General features: G+C 40.2%; 2 long non-coding RNA genes across 3 annotated transcripts in view; one reads left to right on the plus strand and one right to left on the minus strand.

Annotated features, from left to right (window-relative positions):
• The window catches only part of LOC310758301, a 31,111-nt gene extending 14,739 nt beyond the window's left edge, over positions 1-16,372 (minus strand). The window contains exons 1-2 of one of the 2 annotated variants that reach the window (XR_014545686.1): positions 16,328-16,372; positions 9,406-9,549 (exon numbers count right to left, since the gene is read on the minus strand). This is a non-coding gene — a long non-coding RNA (uncharacterized lncRNA). Of the gene's footprint in view, positions 1-9,405; positions 9,553-16,327 lie in introns of those variants that run through there. The other variant, XR_014545687.1, reaches the window with a different exon arrangement.
• The window catches only part of LOC310758315, a 29,218-nt gene continuing 18,670 nt past the window's right edge, over positions 9,436-19,983 (plus strand). The window contains exon 1 of the long non-coding RNA XR_014545705.1: positions 9,436-9,562. This is a non-coding gene — a long non-coding RNA (uncharacterized lncRNA). The remainder of the gene's footprint in view (positions 9,563-19,983) is intronic.

The following is a 19,983-nucleotide window of genomic DNA, read 5'->3' on the forward strand; positions in this document are numbered from 1 at the left end:
CACCTTTTGTGGTGCAGGTTTTAACAAACTTCAGAAATCTTTCCAAGAATTTAATGAAAGTGTTGAGAGGTCTAGGTTTCTGTCTTGCTAGCTTAATGCCACAAGCCTCATTTCTGATATTTTGCACCCTGGTTCTCCAGCCAGGGATATGACATTAAGCTGGAACAATACTGATGGGTTGCAAAACCACATCTACCTGTTACACCTAGAGGATTAATGAAAACATACAAGTAAACAACAAAATAGAAACATTGAAATTGTTACGGCTGTTAAAGCTCTGCACAATTTGGGACCATGATACCTTCTCTAATATGAGCCGGCCTGACCAAAGTTAATCAACAGGTGCTCTCCTGTGTGACCCTAATTCACATCTGACTGGAATGAAGGATGGAGACATTTTGGCACCTGAAGTGAAATGGTGCCCGCCCCCTGAGTCAGGAAAGAAGGGGTGAGTGAAGATCTACATCATAAACAAGTGGGGAAGAATCAAATCAGTCTTACCCAATAGTTGAAGTGGGAATCAATGGCCATTGGGGGGAAGAAGGGGCCCACTCTGTATCATACTAGGTCGGGGGTCGGCAAGGCTGGGCTCTGAGGTGTAGAGAGCAGCAGGAGTGGCACTCTAGGAGGCTGAGACAGGCAAGGGCCCACAGCCCAGCTTCCTAGTTGGCCAGGTGGGGCTCACTAGCTCTGGGAGGAGGGGTGTGATTGCTCAGCTGGAGTAGGCTTGGAGCAGGTGAGGGTCACCTGCCTCATCAAGCCCAGATGCTGCAATCAGCAAAGTACAAAAGGGAAGCAGAACTGAGGGGCTGTGTTTGCTCACTGTCACTGGAACTTGGTTTGGATGCTCCTGGATCTCTATGGGACTGTGCTTTGGGTTTGACTCTGGACGGTATCCTGACTGCAGGACTTCAGACCTAGCTACCTGGATTGACCCTGGATTGTGTTTCCTTGACCTTTGGACTTTGCTTGTGTGGCTTGACCCCTGGACTTTGGACTTGACATACCGACTTGCTGCCAGGTAGGCCAGGGGTTCAGGACACCAAATCAGCGGAGCTGTCTCATTTGGAAGCAGATTTGCAAATGGAACTAGAGAATGAAGATTTGCTAAAATAAAATAATCAGACTATCCAAGCCTTTTATTGTATATCATATAGAAGAATTACCCTATAAAATTATTCTGTATTTTTATATATTCTTTCCCCTTCCCTTGAGGTGGTTATTTTTGGCAGAGAAAATAGCAGGAAGGGGAAGGGTTAAGTATCCCCTTTCTCACACCATTCTTCCACTTAAACTGGGAGTCTCCAAGGGCTGCATTTCATTTTAAAAATACTGTCTGGTTTGACCCTGATTTTTTTAAGGTTCTGGTGTGCATTTTACTGTTGTTATTTTATGTTTTGCATTATTTTCTCCATGTCATGGTCTGCATTTCATTGACCTTTGTAAAACATTCTGCATTTTAATTCATAAATATAAAAGCTAAGTATAGAGTCTTAGCTTACTAAGCTTATGGAGTTTAATTTAGAGTCATCTGCTTCTTTGTGACCATCAAAAGACATTTCCTTGCTTGAAATAATTTAAATTGTGCTAACTGCGTTCCTAAACTTTGTGCTTAACAGTAATTTATTGCCATTTGATTTAGCTTTATGGTAGACTTCTGGCAGAAGCAGTGATAGCAGCTGGAAGACTGCTCTCCCCCTTCCCCCATAAACTGGCATTTGACAATAATGAGATTTATTTTAAAAAACTGCATTGTGCATTTTGATGTAACAATGTTAAGCTTCCTTTTCCTTTTAGAAAGCCTTTTGAATCTGACTGACCAAGAGAATCTCTAAATACAAACCAAAAGTTCTGACATCTTTTTGTTATGCAACTAGAGCACAGAAATAACTGAGGTATAAATAAAGATGTTTTGACAGGGATTATTGATCTAAAGAGAGACTAAACTGGAAAATGTGTTTATTAAGCCGTTATTTTTTGCCATATTGATATATGACACTGTCAAAGCCTAGGTCAGATAGAATGGCCTCTCAAGTTAATCCAACCATGGCACCACATTTTGTGTGATCCACATACTCTGTAGCCGTAAGGGAACAGTTGATTACAACTTAATTTTTTGCTTTTTTGTCTTTCTTTATTGCTATTAAATCATAAATCCCAAAGTAACAGTGGGTGTGTCAATAATGATCATTTGCTATACACCTGCCGTAGCTCTGTGTTGTTTCTTCAACTATATTTCTGCCAAAATACAGGCATGATAATATGGTTTTGATTAAAAGTCTATTCAGCTCAACTGTTGAATCGGTAACTTCCCCTTACTGCTCTTCCTCTTCTTAACACTCAGCTCTGGATGTTTTGTTTACTTTCGTTTAAAATGATAACGAAAATGTATTCACAATCAATGTTCTTCAACCTTGGGTCCTTAGATGTTATTGCACTACAACTCCCATTATCCCAACGACATTTGGGAACCCAAGGTTGATGAACATGGTTAAATTACCACAGTGATCTCTCGAAATCTTCAATTTCAGTCAATTCTTCCTTCCAGAGAAAAAGCCTGTCTCTGGCTACTATCCTTTGTTCTTACATAACTGTAGGAAACTAGGTTCATACGCTGTAATGAAGAGACTGTGCTCTCTGACAAGGAATAATGACATCTGCTAGAAATAAAATAGTGCATTGGATGCTATTCAGTTCTGAAACTGTCTGGAGAGCTGCTGAAATCCATAGCTTAGCTGCATGTGCTTCACATGCTTATTTACTCCATTTCTCTACCATTCTTCCTCCAGTGAGATCAGAGTGGCAAGGTTGATCTCCCCTTCCAGTTTTATCCTCACAACAACCCTGTGAATAGGCTTGGCTTTGACAGGTCAGGCCCACAGGAGGCAAGGGGCCTGTGGAGGATTGGAGCGGGGGGGGGGGGGAGGCAGAAGGGAATGGGCAAGGCCTGGCTTGGAGGGGGCAGCTGGGAACGACCACGCAGCATCGAAAAAAGTGCAGGGGGAAAAATCATGAGGGGTCAAATAATGAACGCTGTTACGCCCAATCAGAAACAGCCACTGCCGCAGCCAATTGAAAAACAGACCAATCGCTGAAAACAATCGCCAGCTACCAGCAAGGGGGGAAAAAGTTCCGGGTTTAAGCAGTGGATGCACGCAGTAGCATGGGGAGGAGTGGGAGAACAAATGGAAAAAAACAACAAAACAACAGTCGGATGGGCCGATGGCGCACGTGCCACCAGTGAGGGCTCTGCGTGCCCTAGGTTCGCCACTGTTGTCCTATGTTTTACTCAGGTTGGCACCCCTGGTACTAGACCAGTCTTTTATCACTGTACATGCTGGCTCATTTACTTAAGCATGATTTCCATGTTTACTCTTAGCTATACCCTGCTTTTCTGTAAACTGCTTAAGGAGCTTTAAAGCGCATTTAAAACTATAAAATAAAAACAATGAAATGAAATGAAATGAAATTTTAACATTAGCAAAATTTCAACAGCTGTTGAAAATAAATTCCTTAAGCAGCTGCTCTAAGACAGCAGAATTTTTTTTGAAGAAAAGTCTGGTTCTGGTTGCATGCTGAAAACTCAGTGAAGGATCTCTTTGGGGGAGGTATTTAACAATCTAAGTGCAATAGATGAACAGTCCTGTCATAAATCCCCACCCCCTGTAATGAGACAGGATAGTTCTTAGGCCCTTGCCTGTTAAAGGAAGCAAGTTGGTATGTGATACTTAAATATTCTTAAAAAATTATTTGAATTATTGTTCCCCAGTTTTATTCTACAGGGTAGAATGGGTAAATGTTGTTTGTTTTGTTTTAACCGCCCATTATTGACTTCTTCTTTTCGTATTTGCTGGTAGAAAAAGTCATCACCCAAAGCCCATGCAAAATCTATCAGCTTGGTGCTGTTATTTTTAACGTCCATTGACAAAAGGTCACATAATCCTCCTTGAAGCTAAGATGGTCAGAGCAGATGTTCAAAACTTTAAAAAGGAAAAAGGTGGGTGGGTTGGGAGGCAACTATCAGGACAATTTTGGGCAGCATGCTTTTCTAGAATTAGCAATGTGTCCTTTAGAATCTTCCATAACCTGGAATAGCTGTGAGTGTTTTTCTTTGGATGCCAAGTGACAGCCAGTGATGGGTAAATCAGCCACGCCTATCACTTTGGTTTCTAGCTTTTTATAGCATATTCTTACACGCCACCCTAATCTCCGAGTGGTGCGAGTTTCCAGGGGTTTAGGCACTTACCAAGGGTTCGTATTTCCTTTGGAAATGAGGCACAGCAGAGACTGTGGTGTCTTTATGATGTATGTGCAATAGACAACATTGCATACAAAAATGTATTTATTAGGTGAAACTCTCCATGAAAATGCTGATGAATTTTCAGGGAGGCTTCAAGACGTCTTTTAAAAAAGAATACAAACAAAAATCATTAATTACTCTGCATTAATTTATTTGGTGCATTTAAATCCCACCTTTCTTCCCTCATAGATACTGTCTGGTTCCCAGGCAGTTTCTCATCCAAGCCTTGACCAGACCCCAAACATGACTGCATCAGGTCCTCTCAGACCACGCCGTAGGGCCATTAATATGAATTTTACTTTGCAATTATGATCAATTATTATTTATTTGCTTACTTATATCCCAACTTTTCCCTGACAGGGACTCAATGCCCCTTACACCTAAAATGGAACCAGCTAAAAACATAGGGAAAGAAGTGCAATTATTTTTTAGAAAACAATTAAACATTATGTTTTACAGATCTATGCTTTAATTACAGATACTGATAAATCAATAATACAAATCCTGTAACAAAAATATTATAACCTAAGAGTTGCTTTGAGGATCAGGCAAAGATCCATGTAGCCCAAGTGTCTTTGAGAACCTAATAAGCATTCCATGAAGGTTGAGTGATTATGAGAACAAGACCTCACAGTGGGACAAGACCTCACTGTGGTTCCTTACAAATATTAATTTTTGGGAAGGGTAAATGGGTGAAGTCATTCTCCATCAAGGACTCACCATCATTGCTGTTCTCTCCTCTCCTTCCCCCTCCCCCTCGTACTCATACTAATCTTCAAGGTTGTTGCTTAAATCTGATTTTCCATCTGGATAAGGTGACTATGAAACATCATGGCCAGTGATCTGTGACTGTAACATCCCTAAAAAGAGACACATTTCCACACCCCAGCTTGAACCCCTTTTTATTTTTAAGGAGTGGTTCTGCCTTTTTTAAATTTCTCACAAGGCAATAACTAACTAAATATATTTTGCCTTCCTAGGACTAAGCGTATGGGAAAAGGCTGCTCACAAAGTAAAGAATAATATATATGTATTATCACAAATTTAAAGTACAATAATTTACAATAAAACAGCAGACCAACATCAGAAATACTGCATAAAAAACTGCATAAAAAAAGACTTTTCAGCGAACAGATTATAAATACATAATTGCAAGCTCTAAGTGGAAAATGTCAACAGGAACAAAATGGTCTTAAGAACCAATTTAAAAATAGGCAAATAGGAGGCTGGCTAACTGAACCTCTCCTGAGAGACTTTTCTGTAATTCAGGCATCACAACAGAGAAGGTTGTTGCTCTTTTCCATACTAACTCCGCTTCTCAAGGCTAGTCAGACATTTCACAAGATGGTGACCTTTCAATTCCACAGACTAGAGTCACCTGGACTAGAAGTCACCTTTTTCTTCAACACTGGTGTGACAGACATCAATCAACCTCTTGTCCGTGCACTATGCCAATCATTTGGGGTTCCTTTTTCAGTCAGCCTAAAGTCTTCCCGAATCTTCTTTCTCAGTTCAGCTCATCTGTTGGCGATTTCCCATGTGGGAATAAACACCTCACCCATTCCAGTTGTTCTTTGAAGTATTTATTGAAGAATTAACACTATAGCTTGTATAACTACTGGCCTAAGGAAAATAAAACAGAACTATATACAGTACAGAGAATCATTCTTCCTCTCTGCTCTTCAACCATCCGGACAGAGTGACCAGCACACTCTTTCAGAGGTTTTCTCATACAGAAGTCTGTCACTGGGGAGAAAATTTGTTGCTAGGATCAAACTTGCTAGCGGCAAAACTATTCAAGGATAATTTCAAGTCTGTTTTTAGACTACACTAACACCTCTACCACACTTGAGGCCACAGGACTATCTTGGAGGGCATGGCAGAGACAGATTTAGGGGAGTGCGACTGGTTCAGAACTTGGCTTAGGACAGTCTGAATGACACACGTTTAGCCCTCCACCATTTCCTCTCCCCCTGCCGCCTGACTAACATAGGACCATTAATTTCAATGGGTCTGTTCAGAACATGGCTATAACCCTAAATGTTATTTCCAACCTTGCATGCAAATTAGAAATATTATTGTTTTACGGGTGTTAGGATGGAAACAGGTGGCAGGCAGTCTTTCACCTGCTAAATAAATCCCACAAGGTGGTCATAAATACCTGTACTTCTGTTGTGTCTGCCAACAGTTCACAAAAGCCACAAAGCTTGAGGGAGGGAGGGTTTGGCAAGTAAGATTGTACTTAATTGCACCCTGTGTGTATACAACTACACAAAAACATATGTAGAAGGTGGTGGTTTAGAAGCAACTACAACAGTATGTTCGTGCAGACAGGCGTTTGTGTTAAAGGAACATTTATTGCTCAAGTTAACAGTGCAGTTCTGTTGCACCCAACGTTAACAAATGTTACATTGAATGCGGAGAATGAAGGGTTGTGAGTTGACAGGATGACCCTGCTGTTTTATGCTTCCTTCCATGTGCAAAGCTGCCCCAATAAATTTGGGTTTCCAATATTCAGTGGCGTAGCGTGGGGGGTGCAGGGGGGGCCGGCCGCACCGGGAGCAACATCTGGGGTTAGGACAAATCCATGGGTTAGGGGGCGCAAATCCACGGGTTAGGGGGCGCAAATCCACAGGTTAGGGGGCGCAAATTACTTGCCTTGCCCCGGGTGCTGACAACCCATGCTACGCCACTGCCAATATTGAATAGCCAAAGCAACTCATGCCCCCAAGTGTTGTAACCATTTATCCCCTCCCCTATGCAAATGTGGAAAAGGCAGGAGGCTGATGAGAGCAGCCTTTTGGATTATAAACTTCCACCATCTGAGACTTCTATGCTAAATAGCAGGTCTATGTTTGCATAACCGAAAACAAGGGCCGAGGAAATTTTATTTCAGCAGGGAAAATATTCCAATCCATTCATTTCCAATCCATTCATTTTTGTCTGGTTTTAGGAACTAGTAGAATACCAGGCAAGCTAGTGGTTGCTCCAAGCTCACACTGCATGCCCCCCTTTTTTTTACAAAGCCATCCTTATGTTCCTATACAAATAATTTTGGAACTTTCACCACTTTGGAACTAACCTAAGTTTTGCTGCCTGGTTTTTTTTTTTACTGCTCTATGGAAAATCACATGAATCTGACCTTTGAAGAAGTGTAAGTAAACCATTTTTAACTTATCAAACATGTGATCTTTTTCTATGCTGGGGGAAGTGGAGAAACAAAACACGTGTGTGTGTTTAATGTTCTCCTTTCTGCTTCAATGACTGCACAAAGTGCTATTATCTGCTTTCTCCCTGAGCATTAAAGCAATTCTTTAAGTGATAGACCTGCCCAGAATGTTTCTCTGATCATTATGAGACTGCCAATCGCAATTGTTTTTGTAGCAATTTTATGATCGCCTAGCCATGTGGACTAAAAAACTTGTTTTATTTAAAAGGAACACGCTTTTGTACGGCGTAATGAGACTGGGATACAAATACCTCTCAGCAGGACACATTCTTGTGAAATGATTTAGTGTCCCAGCTGGGATTTGGCTCCTAGAGAGATTTCCAGATTTGTTGCTTACTGACGTTGGTTCGTGTTTAGGGAAGAGAGAGCAATGTTACCTTGTGAGAAAAGCCAGTTGAGGGTGAGGGGTGGAATGGGGGGATGCAGTGGCGAGAAAAATAGTCTTGATTTTCCCAACACTGGCTTGATGTATCACAAATGACATATTAGGGAATAATATTGCTTTCCTCTCTGCTGCTCAAGGTTTCCCAAATGTAGGTATCCAGTTGTTTTTGGACTACAATTCCCATCATCCCTGACCACTGATCTCTCTAGTTAGGGATGATGGGAATTGTAGTCCAAAAACAGCTGGAGAACCAAGTTTGGGAAACCCTGCTCTATAAGAACTAAGGAGACAGTTTGCTGGATCCATGAAAAGTAAGGGACTTCAAGTGGACTTCATACAATGACCACCCAAAAAGGGGAAATGCATCTCTCACACCCAAAGGAGGCCACAGATTAACAACGGGGGAAATGCATGTGGTAATTTATATGAATTTTTTATGTAACCACTATTCACCAATGGTAGCCAAACTCTGTCCCATCTGGAAAATGGACCTCCAACCCATGGTTGCACCAGCCTATCAAATGAATAAAATGCAAGCCATAAATAATTTATAAACTAAATGTAAAGGTAAAGGTAAAGGGACCCCTGACCATTAGGTCCAGTCATGGCCAACTCTGGGGTTGCGGCGCTCATCTCACTTTATTGGCTGAGGGAGCCGGCGTACAGCTTCCAGGTCATGTGGCCAGCATGACTAAGCCGCTTCTGGAGAACCAGAGCAGCTCACGGAAACGCCGTTTACCTTCCCGCCGGAGCAGTACCTATTTATCTACTTGCACTTTGACGTGTTTTCAAACTGCTGGTTGGCAGGATCAGGGACCGAGCAATGGAAACTCACCCCCGTCGTGGGGATTCAAACCGCCGACCTTCTGATCGGCAAGTCCTAGGCTCTGTGGTTTAACGCACAGCGGCACCCGCGTCCCTAAACTAAACATATACTTACTTATATCTGTAAATATGCCATTATGGCTCACTGAATGTATACCATGCAGGATTGTATCATGTCTTCAGCGGTAGGGACATGGGTAGCGCTCTGTCTAAACCACTGAGCCTCTTGGGCTTGCAGATCGGAAGGTCAGTGGTTTGAATCCCTATGACGGGGTGAGCTCCCATTGCTCTGCCCCAGCTCCTGCCAACCTAGCAGTTCAAAAGCACACCAGTGCAAGTAAATAAATAGGTACCACTGTGGCAGGAAGGTAAACGGCATTTCCATGCGCTCTGGCTTCCATCATGGTGTTCCGTTGTGCCAGAAGTGGTTTAGTCCTGCTGGCCACATGACCCGAAAAGCTGTCTGTGGACAAACGCCGGCTCCCTCGACCTGAAAGAAAGATGAGCACCGCAACCCAATAGTCGCCTTTGACAGGACGTAACTGTCCAGGGGCCTTTTACCTTTACCTTTTTACTGAACCAAAGAAGAACAAAGCAATTTGTAGATCCAACAATTGAAATGACCTCAGAGTTCCAAGTGCAGGTCCTAATCAGAGCAACACTTACAGTTCCTTACAGGCACTCTCTCTCCAAAAACATCTGATGGTAGAGCAGGAGCCTGGACAAATCTGCAACTCTTGAAGCAGGCAAAACATCCAGGCCTCTTCCAAGCTCTCTGCCTTCTCCTCCAAGCTGGCTTCCGGAATTCTCCTACAAGAAAAAGGTTAGTGAGCATGCTCCACTGCTGTAGAGAAAAGGGGAGGGGGTCAGATTATGGGCCCTCTGTTGGCTTTTACAATGTCTCTTCCCTGCTCCTAATAAGGATTACAGCATGGGTTACCTATAGATGCAAATTTATAAATAATTGCTATGCTTTACAGGCTTTTGTTTATTTAAGCTGTTTATATACTGCTTACCTAGTGAAGTTTCTAAGTGGTGTATATAAAAAAAAAATAAAAAGCTTGCAGTAGATTTATCAATTGAAATTAAACAGAAAAACAGAGAATGTCCTTAAAATTGCCTGTTGAAGTAGAAAGGTTCAATAGAAGTTCAACAAGGAGTCGTCTTGTCTAATCGCAGCGAGGAAGAAGTGCCACAGAATTCGGTCTACTACACTTCCGGAGTCGGCGCCATCGGCAATGGCGGATTCCCTCTAACTCGGAGGGAGATAGCTCTACGGAAATTGGGTCTTGCCGCTGCGGCGAAGCGGGGACCCTTCAAAAAACCACAGGCGGGTGAAGCCTGTGACTGTGGGACTCGGCGGGCACCTTCAGCGCCCCCCCCCCAATTTGCAAAGGAACCCAGTTACGGGCTCCGGAGCGAAACGGGGTGAGCGGCGCGGTGCTGAGAGTCAATTGCTTCTTCCGTGGAGTGAAGCCACACAGCTGTTGTCGGAGAGCGCTGACTTTTTCCTGTGACAATTCGGCCAGCAAAACAACTACCGTGAGTAGGTTGAATTTAAAGATTTGAAAATAAGGGAAGAAAAAGCACTAATTTGGTACCGAAAACGTTTCTTGTAAACAGATCAAAGCAAAGACTACTTAAACTAAGACCTGGAAAATCGCTTTAAAAGGACTTAAATCCTAACATCAAAAGATCTCCCTCCCTGAATTGCAGGAGAGGGGAGGGAAGAGGGAGAAGTATTTTTGCCTGCAAAAAGAGAGGAAAAAGAAACAAAGACTACCGCTTAATGCCTGGGAACGGGCTGTCAAGTGCTAATAAGATTGCCGTACTGTGAATTGTGCTGTTTATGGACATTGTAACCTTTTGACAGTTAACTCTGCAAGAGAGATACTTTTGATTCTGACTGGCTTCTCCGGACTTTAAGGAACTGTAAAGTAACTGAAATTGAAATTGAAACGGTTGTTCACTTTGTTAAATGGGGGATTTGGAAAAGTTACTTTAACGCAACAAGAATTGACTGTTACTGTGTCCCCCTAGAGGAACTTTGCAATTGTTACAACTGGCCAGGGAATTTTCCACTCCAAATTGGCCAGGGGAATTTTCCACAGCAAAATAAACTCCGGCCGTGGGACTGACCTTGAGCTTCAGATAGTGTTATGCCAAACTTGCCTCAGGGAAAAGCAACAAGATCTGGGAAAATTCGGCAGCAGCGAAGAGCATCAGCATCTGGCCCTTCTGCACCATCAGGGGCAGCACCTGTTCAAGTTGATCCAAAAGGAATGGCATCTGAAGATGTTTTAGCTGTGGCATTAGGCAAAATCTCTGGAAAAACTGAGTGAACAAGTGGCTGAAGCATCAATTATAATTGATCAGAATACTACAAGCATCAATAATTTGGGACAGAAGGTGAATTCTAACACAGAATCTATTGAGAAATTGCTGCAGGAATCTACTTTGACCCGAAAGACAGCTGAAGAAGCAAAGGAAAAAGCACTGGCCGTAGAGGAAAAGATACCACCGATATGTAGGCAACTTGAGGACCACAGGTCAATGTTATCTATGATTGAACTGAAGGAAAGACAGACAAATTTAAGGATCAGGGCGGTACCTGAACTTGAGAAAGATAACCTAAGTGACTTTCTTATGCATGAATTTGCAGACTTCTGGAACTTAGATTCAGAGAAGCAAGATATCAAGATAGTAAGTGCTTTCAGGCTCGGAAGAGGGGGGAGAAAGAACAGGGTGAGAGACTGTTTGATTACCCTCCGAACAAAAGAGGAGAGAGACAAAATATTGAGTCTGCATTTTCAGAAGACCTTGGAAATACATCAATCAAGAGTGGAGATATTCAAAGACATTCCGAAATACCTTCTGGATCTTAGGTCTAACTACGGAGACCTGGTGACCCTGTTGAGAAGCAATAGAATTCTTTTCAGGTGGGAATTCCCTCAAGGCCTATCTTTTACTTTCAAAGGAAGAAAGTTAAAAATAAGATCAGTGGAAGATAAAGAAAGATTTTTGAAAGATCACGGAGAAGATTTGCAGAAAGAATCTGAAGAAGAGCTAAGAGCACTAAAACCAGGAATATTAGACATATCATCACTATCATTTGGATTGGACAACTTAGAGAAAGTGATACCACCGACAGAACAAGAACAATTGCTGGGTGCAGTTGGAGGAAAAGCAAAGTAACCACGCCATGGCTCTGCAACTATTAAGCTGGAATATTAATGGTTTTAACTCCCCAGAGAAGAGGAAAAAAATCTTTCATTTATTGAAAAAGGAACAATTGGACTTGATTTGTCTACAGGAAACACATATGATAAGGCTGCATAGGAAAGTATTGATCAATAAAAGATTGGGTCAAGAGTTTATTTCATCGGACAAGGTAAAAAAAAGAGGTGTAGTGATCTATGCAAAAGAGAGCCTATCACCGAAATTTATGTTTAAAGATGACCAAGGAAGATTTGTGGCAATTGAAATTCGAGCACAAGGAGAGAAATTTCTGATAGTAGGAGTTTATGCACCAAATGAGGGGAAATCGGAATTTTTTAAAAAGTTGCATGAGACATTGCTGGACTATATGGATTATAACATTATCATGATAGGAGATATGAATGGAGTGGTATCCACATATATGGACAAGGCACAGAGACAGGTAGTTACTAAGGATGGCAGACTACCAAAAACCTTTTTTGAGATGACTGACAATACGGACTTAATTGACATTTGGAGAACAAAGAATCCCTTGGGTAGAGAGGGAACTTTCTTCTCTGAAGCCAAAATGACATGGACAAGAATTGACCAAATCTGGATAACTAGAGGACTGGCTCCTAAGACTCGAAAAGTGGAAATTTGCCCTAAAACTTGCTCCGACCATAATGCTGTGAAAATGGAGATGAAACTAACACCAACTGGTTCCTTCAGATGGAGGATGAATGACACCCTGTTTAGAGATGAAGAGGTTACTAAGAAGGCCCAAAAAACCTTGAGAGACTATTTTGAGATAAATATGAACACTACCATTGAAAAAAGAGTAATCTGGGACGCAAGCAAAGCAGTTATGAGGGGGTTTCTAATTCAACAGAATGCAATAAAGAAGAGAACTCAAAATGAGAAAAAAAGACAAAATTTTGGAAAAAATAAAAGAGGGTGAGAAGAAACTGAGAGCGAAACCAAAGTCACAAGAGATTCTGAGAGAAATAAAGTTATATCAAGTTCAATATATGAAAATGATGAATCAGGAAATAGAATGGAAAATTAAACAGATGAGACAAAGGACATTTGAATCGGCCAATAAATGTGGAAAACTGTTAGCTTGGCAAATGAAAAAAAAACAAAAACTTAACACCATTACTAACTTGGAAGTGGAAGGAAAGAATATTCAGAATCCAGTGGAAATTAGAAAATGTTTCCAGAGGTACTTTAAACAGTTATATACACAAGGGCCACAGAAAGAGTTTGATATAGACCAGTTCTTAAAAACAAATGGACTACAAAAAATCTCTCAAGAAAACAAGTTAATGTTGAACTATAAAATCACAGAACAGGAGGTGGAAGGTGCCATCCAGAATATGCAGTTGGGCAAATCTCCAGGGCCGGACGGCTTAACCTCAAAATACTATAGATCTCTGAAAGATTGGATAATTCAACCACTAAAGGAGGTTTGTAATGAAATTTTGGAGGGGGAAAAAGCGCCAGAGTCGTGGAAGGAAGCTTATATTACACTTATACCGAAAACTGAGTCTGAAAAGACACAACTTAAGAACTACCGCCCCATATCCCTGCTTAACGTGGATTACAAAATTTTTGCAGACATTTTGGCTAAAAGACTAAAAAAAGTATTAGTGGAGGAGATACATAAAGACCAAGCTGGCTTTCTCCCGGGCAGACACTTGTCTGACAACATGAGGAATATAATTAATATTTTGGAAAAATTGCAAGTGAATATTAATGCTAAAGCAGTCTTAATATTTGTAGATGCGGAGAAAGCCTTCGACAATATTTCTTGGAGTTTTATGAAGTAAAATCTTCAGGGGATGGGGGTTGGTCAAGGTTTTGAAAACGGTATAGGTGCAATTTACTCAGAACAAAAGGCCAAACTAATTGTTAACAATGTGGTGACAGAGGAATTTAAGATAGAGAAAGGGACACGACAAGGCTGCCCAATTTTCCCATTGCTCTTTATTTCGGTCCTGGAGGTTTTGCTAAATATGATCAGAAGGGACCGTTTGATTAAAGGTATACAGGTCGGAGCTAAACAGTACAAATTGAAAGCTTTTGCAGATGACTTAGTACTGACGTTACAGGAGCCAGAAGCTAGTACTAAAAGAGTATTAGAATTGATTCAAGAATTTGGTCATGTGGCAGGATTTAAGTTGAACAAGTTAAAAACTAAGGTTCTTGAGAAAAACTTAACACCGATTGAGAAAGAGAGGTTTCAGAAGGAGACAGGTTTAACATTGGTTAAGAAAGTAAAATACCTGGGGGTTAACATGACCGCTAAGAACTTGAATTTATTTAAAGACAATTATGAGAAATGTTGGTCAGAAGTGAAAAAGGATCTAGAAATATGGTCAAATTTGAAGCTTTCCTTGTTAGGTCGAATTGCTGTTATAAAGATGATTGTATTGCCAAGAATGTTATTTTTGTTTCAATCATTGCAAATTTTGGACAAAATGGACTGTTTCAAGAAGTGGCAGAGAGACATTTCTAGATTTGTCTGGCAGGGCAAGAAGCCCAGAATAAAATTTAAAATATTAACTGATGTAAAGGAAAGAGGTGGATTTGCCCTGCCAGACCTTAAACTCTATTATGAATCAGCAACATTCTGCTGGTTGAAAGAATGGCTGCTTCTTGAGAACACAGACATTTTGGATTTAGAAGGTTTTAATAACGTTTTTGGGTGGCATGCATATTTGTGGTATGACAAGGTTAAAGCACACAAAGCATTTAAAAACCATATTGTCAGGAAAGCATTGTTTAATGTCTGGATAAGATATAAGGACCTACTTGAAAATAAAACCCCAAGGTGGTTGTCACCGATGGAAGCAAAGGCCCAGAAAAAGCTCAATATGGAGGCCAAATGGCCGAAATATTGGGAAATTCTGGAACAAGAAGGAGACAAACTGAAATTGCAGAGTTTTGAGAAACTAAAAGATAAAGTGCGAGATTGGCTTCATTATTATCAAATAAGGGAGGCTTACAATTTGGATAAAAAAATTGGCTTCCAGGTGGAAAAATCAAAATTGGAAACAGAACTGCTAGATCCCAAAACTAAGATACTTTCAAGAATGTATAACTTGCTGTTGAAATGGAACACTCAGGATGAAACGGTTAAATCTGCTATGATTAAATGGGCACAAGATGTTGGACATAACATTATGTTTGCTGACTGGGAACAGTTGTGGACCACAGGTATGAAATTCACGGCATGTAATGCCTTAAGAGAGAATATTATGAAAATGATTTACAGGTGGTACATGACACCAGTCAAGCTTGCAAAAATCTATCATTTGCCCGATAATAAATGTTTGAAATGTAAAGACAATGAAGGTACATTCTTTCACCTTTGGTGGACGTGCCCAAGGATTAAGGCTTTCTGGGAGATGATATATAATGAAATGAAAAAGGTATTTAAATATACCTTCTTGAAGAAACCAGAGGCCTTTCTCCTGGGCATGGTCGGCCAATTGGTGTTAAAGAAGGATAGAACTCTTTTTATGTACGCTACAACAGCAGCAAGAATACTTATTACAAAGTATTGGAAGACACAAGATTTACCCACTCTGAAAGAATGGCAGATGAAAGTGATGGACTATATGGAATTGGCGGAAATGACTGGCAGAATCCGAGACCAGGGAGAAGAGTCGGTGGAAGAAGATTGGAAGAAATTTAAGGACTATTTACGGAAACACTGCAAAATTAATGAATGTTAAAATGATGTCGGAATGAAATGAAGCGGTTTTAGCAACAATGTTAAAAAGGAGTACGTAAAAATGATTTGTTAATAGATGAAAATATAAGGTTATAATATGTTAAGATAAAGAACTAAGATAAAAACAAAGAGGGAAAGGATTTGCTGAACCAACTACTCGAAATGGAATACAAAAAAGGGAGGTGTGAGGAGGTCAGGGAAACAAGTGAATGAAAGGCAAGACATTGAAAGATGGACTTATTTTTTACTGTTTTTTCTTTTTTCTTTTTTTCTACTCTGTATTTTGTATTTGCTTTTTCCCCCTTTATTTTCTTATTATTTTTGTAATCTTTTTTTGAAATTTGAATAAAATATCATTTAAAAAAAAAACAGAATTCGGTCTACAATACTGAATGCCCAGCTTCTGGTGCGCTGGCCCGGCCTGGCCCAGTTCAACACCCTCAGATGAAATGGTAAGGTGCCACCTTTCCCTGGCCGCTCCCTCCCCTCCCCCGAACTTCTCTCCCATCTCTAGTGTAAATTAATAGACATTTAAAGCAAGAAATCTTGATTATTATTCCTCCCTACCCATCTGTGCAAGTGATAGCCATTTGTTTGGTCCTGGAACACATACTTTCCTATGACTAATCATTATATGATCTGTCTCACCTCATGAGTTTGCTCGAATAAGTTTACTCTTTCACTGGCTGAAACAGATTCCTTGCAGTTCGCAAAATAGAGTACATATGGGGCTGCATGTGACTTTGCCGTGCGACTATGTTATAGTGAATGCCAAAAGGGGAGAAACACGTGGAAACAAAGCATGATTTTCAACTTGCAGACCCTTGAGATAAATTTAAGTGAGCACATATGGGGGTAAGTGGCAGAACTGAAATATGACTAAGGGAGAGGGTGGTATTTCAGAACTGGAAATCATGGAAATTTTGATCAGCAAGATGGAAACACTGGGGTTTCAGCTACATTCTTCTAGAAAGAACCCAAGAAATAAAACAAAAACTTGGATGTGCTCAGAATAGCCATGCAGATCACCCACAGAAATATACATACATTTTGTTTGGGTCACAACACTGATGGAAAAATGTTAGGCTTTCAATTCCAGGCTCTGGAAGCACCCATGGTTCAAATGTGCATTTCTTTTCCAGGGGTGAAAATCCATCCTGCAAGTTTCAGGTAGATGCTGGTTGTTCATGGTGTTGACTGGCAGGGCCCCATAAATGTCATCAAGAAGCCTTCCTACCCCTCCTGTCCTAGACCTGCTTTGCACTTAGCAAAAAAAACCATATATAGATATACAGATATAGTAAGAGAGAGCAACAAATGAATGCATATGTCCATTACTATTCTTGCAACACTTTGAAATGGGGGAAGGGCAAGACTGAGCTAGTATTCACTTCACTGTTGCAACTGAAATGACAGGTACCTGTATATGTGTTCTGAAGATGGAAAACAGGGACAAACTGTGAGCTCTCCTTTAATATTAGGTTTGTCTTAACCCTCAAAAATTGGTTAATTTTAGATTTCTTCATTTATTGTTGCAGCAAAGATTATGATTTTCTGTCCTATTGCACCTTTATTCTGCATTAATATGCTTAGGGATGGAAAAAGAATTTGATTTAGTACACATTTAAAGGCAAATCTTTTTCCGCTTTTTGAAACAATATGTGAACTGAAACACAGCTGTCCTCTGAAATTTGCACATCTGAATTTCACAGTGCAGTTCTCCAACCAGTTTTTACACACAACAAATGCATGTGTTAGGGAATGCTGTACATAAATAGGAAAGTAAAATACAAACATGCATTATATTAGGGTAAATTACTTGCAGAAATGTGTACATTAGTCAAAACTGCATATAAAAATGTGTGCGTTCAGAAAAACATCATGCTAAAATCTGGTGAATTTTCATGAGGGTTTTTTTAACAAACAAAAAACTTGCAAATTGTTGCAAAATGTGAAGAACGTAATTTAAAACTGGAAAAGATAGAAACTGAGACAAGCAAAACAGAGACAGATCCACCCTCAATGTGCTGTTCACTGCTGTAAGGGCCTTTGGGTTAAAAAGCACCATATAACATACCTTAACATAACATTTTTTAAAAAAAGAAAAATCCTCCCTGCAAAAGACCATTAAATCAACAGTCTAAAATTATCTAACCATAACACTGCTTAAAGCGCCAGCATCCTCAGTCCTTCCTCACAGGAAAGGTGCCAGGACCTGATCATTGTCCACAACCATTTTTTGCCCTTCTTTAACATGTATGCTGTAAAAGGGGGAAGAGTTTGAAGTTCATCCTCCTCCTTTCTTAAATAATTGGATCCCTTCTGTGAGAGTTGAGCTTCTCGGTCATTCCCTTGTTTGTTTGAAATAAACAAACGAATTAATAAAATATTCTATATAATTTTTCACTTGCCTGCAAGACTCTGAAAAGCTACATTTCCCCCAGAAAGAAATAAAAGACCATTGTTAAAGAGATTGTTTTGTGATAGCCTTCACAACATATGATACAATTCCATCAACTTCAATTGCTCTTAAGGGAGACCCAAATTTTGATGGTATAATTCACTTTCAAGAGCCGTGCTGATAGGGCTCATTAGTTTAATTCCACACATTGTGCTTATTGAATATATAAGTAATTTGCTACTCAGTGAGCTGTGAACATTTTCTGGGCACCTTCCATCTCATTTTCCAGCCTAGACAATTAGATCAGAAAAGAGCAGAACATATCAAAAAAATCTTAGAACATGCAAGTAAGCATGACTGGATTGGCTTTTGGCCTTATTTTTATCCACCATAACGTTTCTTCAAGCTTAGACATGTGTTTGCTCCACAGTTTGTCCTATTTATATGCCAAAGTTTCAAAGCTCAACTATTTTAGACTTCTGTGCATGGAAAATAAGTGTGGCTGTTTTTGTTGTTGTTATTCTGCATTGGAAATAAGATACCCAATGATTTATTAAATGTGAAATAAAAGAGAGAGACAATTTATCATCAACACTTGGAAACATCTGACTAATCCTTTCCCCCTGTAAATAAAATTTGCAAACTAAACATTCAAACCCAGCTGAATATATTTATGAGGAATCATAGTTGTAAAATGTATTGATGTTTCAATGTGAATATTTTATACTGAAGTTCTACAATTTCCCTTTTTAAAAACAAAAATTCAGATCGTCAACAAAAAATAACTAAGGGTAGATAATAAGTTTTGGCTACTCCAGTGCTGTTGACTTCCAGCATTGGCAAAAGGTTCCATCAACTATATTTATCCTTGTAACGGTGAAGTCGTACTGGTACGAAGGTCTACTTTTCACCAGTCTTGAAAGTAGACCTTGCACCAGAGCAATAATAGCTACCATGTAATAATAGAGCTTATAAATTAGAGTTTATAAAGCTACCCCCTTAGTGTTAATGAAATAGACTTGTCCTATAGTCACATGGCTTAGTCTAGTTTCAAAGGTGAAGTTGTTGCTCAAGTTTGTATTGGAGGTTGCTGAGCATAAAGTTATTCCAAGCCGTTCCTCATTCTTTTAGCCTGTCTGTGGACCCAGAATCAACCAGTACTGGTCCACTGTTACTGGAATAAATATACTGCAGAAGAGCATTTTTCCTCTTGGGCGAATGGTGCCTTTCTTGTGGCTTAGGGCACAAGAGCAAAAGACACAAACCAGGACCAATAACAATAATTTTATTATTTATACCCCCACCCATCTGGCTAGGTTTCCACAGCCTCTCTGGGTGGCTTCCAGTAGAATATCAAAACATAATAAATATAGAAACACGATCCACCATGTTCTTGCACTGTGCCATTAATTTCAAAGAGGCTTGAGCATTTCAGTGGACTGTGCCCTGAACTTTTAGCCCTAGCAGAGAATACGGAAGTAGGGGAATCCCAAGTGATAATCTTGTATTGGGATGCCATGGGAATTCCTCACAACACTTTCTCTGGATTGAGAACTGGGCTTCCATCTGTGTTCCCTTAGTAGCCTATAATGCTGATCAGATTTATAAAAAGCTATTTTGTGATGGTAGGTCCGCTTTCTGTGGTTAAATCCATGGCTATGCCATTTAACAACTGTTTTAAAAGCCTGCAGGAACATAAGCAGGTAACTCCAGTATCAAATGATTCCAAAAATAGCCTCTAACACAAGTTCCTAAAGCTTTTGCCTGATGTGCATAGAAAGATAATAAAACCACTGCTAATATATTTTCCACTTACATTTCAGTCAGGAATAGCAATCCTACTTGGGGCTTTTTCTGGTTTCAAGCAAATATCTCCATAGATTGTCTCCCAAATTAGTCTTAC

The sequence above is a fragment of the Podarcis filfolensis genome, assembly GCF_964270895.1.
Source record: "Podarcis filfolensis genome assembly, chromosome: 3".
Classification (NCBI taxonomy): Eukaryota; Metazoa; Chordata; class Lepidosauria; order Squamata; family Lacertidae; genus Podarcis; species Podarcis filfolensis.